At 40.2% G+C, this 2430-nt stretch overlaps 1 pseudogene; it reads left to right on the top strand.

Moving 5' to 3' along the window:
• The first annotated feature begins 230 nt into the window (after positions 1 to 230).
• Positions 231 to 1835, top strand: LOC114498836 (annotated as a pseudogene).
• Positions 1836 to 2430: the final 595 nt, after the last annotated feature.

Below are 2430 nucleotides of genomic sequence, written 5' to 3'. Positions count from 1 at the left end.
TTTTTTGTAGGTGATATAGAACGCCAAACATTCCACAAAAAAAGCTATTAGAACTGATAAATTAACTCAATAATGTAGCTGGATACAAAATTAATATTCAGAAATCAGTTGTATTTTTTTACACCAATAAGAAACTATTAGAAAAATAAGTTTTAAAAAGTGAATTCATTTACCATTGTATCAAAAATAAAAAAATCAGACTCATTACCAAGGAGTCCCTTCAGCTCAGCATGAGGGAGTGCTTTTCAATTCACATGGGCCAAGTCGGTGTCCAGATTGGGGGATGCTTGCTTGCTGGGAACTCTATTGTGTTCCCAGAACATGGGAACCATCCAGATGGTTTTGTTCTTGACAGTAAAAAGCATCAGTTGGAAATTGCTAAAATGGAGCATATGGATGCCTCTTCCATACCTTCTTTTGTGAGACAAGAGCTGGGAAACATGTGTCCAGAGCACTCTTCATTGACCTAGAGCCAGCTGTTACAGATGGGACTCAAGCAGACAAACACCACTCATTCTTCCGCTCAGAGCCACTACTCTGTGTGGTTAGAGATCATCAACCTTGTGCAAGAGAGGATCCCAAAACTGACAGAATACTGTGGTGGACTGAAGGGATTTTTGATTTTTCAAAGATTTGGAAGAGGCACTGGATTAGCATTTACATTTCTCTGAATTGAGAGTTCTTGACACAATATGGCAGGAAGACTAAATTGGAGTTTTCTGTCTACCGAGCCCCCAGGATCTCCACTGCTATAGTAGAACCTTACAACTCTGTCCTGACCACCCACTTTACATTAGAGCACTCTGACTTTACCTTCATGGGGGACAACAAGGCCCTCTATGACATAAGTCATCATAAACTGAATATGCTGTCCCTCTTACACCATAGTTAATAGGCTGATAGGTGAGACAATATCTTTCATCAATGCTCCCCTCCAGTTGGAAGGGCCCTTAAATATAGATCTAATTAACTTGTAGACCAACCTAGTACCCCACCAGATAATATATTTCCCCATGACCTCATCATTTCTGCTGACAATGTCTGCCACAAGGACTTTTCCATGTCAGACGTCACTACTACTTGCTTTGAGTTTGCCAACCACCTGGTCAAGTGTGATCCTTGACTGAGGAAGTACATGGCCTGCTGCCTACTCTACAGAGAAGATTTGGTCCCTAAAAATGTGAATGCAGCAACTGTAGCCATGAAGTCAAGGAACTCTGTTCAGTTTGCAGATTGCTGTCTAAGTGGTTTCAAGGTAGACTTCAATAATCAACCACTGATGATGATGCTGGGGGAACTGGCGAAGGTGCAGCAGACTGTCTGCATGCTGAACAACACCACGACAGCTGTAGAGCCCTGGGCCCACCTGGAACACAAATTTGGCATCATGTATGCCAAGAGAGCATTTCTACAATGCTATATCAGAGAAGGCATGGAAGAAGAGGAGTGGTCAGAGGCCAGAGAAGATCTGGCAGCTCTGCAGAAGGAGTATGGAGAGGGGAGGTAAAGTTTCTGATGCATATGTGATGGTGAAAATGAATGTTGTCAGACTAGTGTTACTTTTCAAGACATTATGCAGTTAGTGGGTAGAGTTACCTTCTTTGAAAGAAGAAAGAAATCAAATCAAGCAAGAACATAAGTTTCACACTAAATTAAATCAGTAAATATTAACAATGAGCACATCTTTTATTGTCTGTTAGTATAATTCAGCACTGTTACCCATGAACTTTCTAAGCTTTGGAATCCTTTCTGTGTCATGTCTGGGTTCTTTGGTTTGCTTGTTTTGGGGTTTTTTTCTTGTTTTTTTTTTGTTTGTTTTTGTCAGAATGGAAATCTGGCTATAGTCTTTGCTTTTTCAACCAAACACTATGAAACCCTAAGGTTAATCTTTTCCCTGTCCTATACTTGACCTGGAAAACAGCACAATATTGGTCATTAATGTTATTTCCTTCATGTCTGTATTTTGTACATTGATTAAATAATGAGCATTTTCAGCATGATTCTTTTCCTTCCACATGTGGGTCTTAAGGTCTCAGTTTGCTTTTTGTAGAAACAAATAGAAAGAATATTCTTTGATCTTTCACAAATTCGAATCTGTGTGTCCCATAGGTCAGAAGGCAAAAGTGATCTCTTTCAGCTTTCTTTCCTTCAGGAGGAGTTCTCAAAGTGTGGCACACACAGAACCCTGCATCAGAACCATTTCAGAGGTTTAGACTCCAGCCAAGATGGAGGCATAGGTAGATATGTTTTGCTTCCTTGCACAAACAAATGAAGGACAACAACAAAGTTAAAAACAAAAAACAACCAGAACTGACAGAAAATCAAAATGTATAGAAGTCCAACAAACAAGGAGTTAAAGAAGAAACAGTCATTCAGACTGGTAGAAGGGGCAGAGACAGACAGCTGGGGAGAAGAGGACATGCAGTAAGG

The sequence above is a fragment of the Phyllostomus discolor genome, chromosome 6 (assembly GCF_004126475.2).
Source record: "Phyllostomus discolor isolate MPI-MPIP mPhyDis1 chromosome 6, mPhyDis1.pri.v3, whole genome shotgun sequence".
In the NCBI taxonomy this organism is placed as follows: Eukaryota; Metazoa; Chordata; class Mammalia; order Chiroptera; family Phyllostomidae; genus Phyllostomus; species Phyllostomus discolor.
Note: the sequence above shows the minus strand (reverse complement) of the source record. Positions and strands in the feature narration are given on the sequence as shown.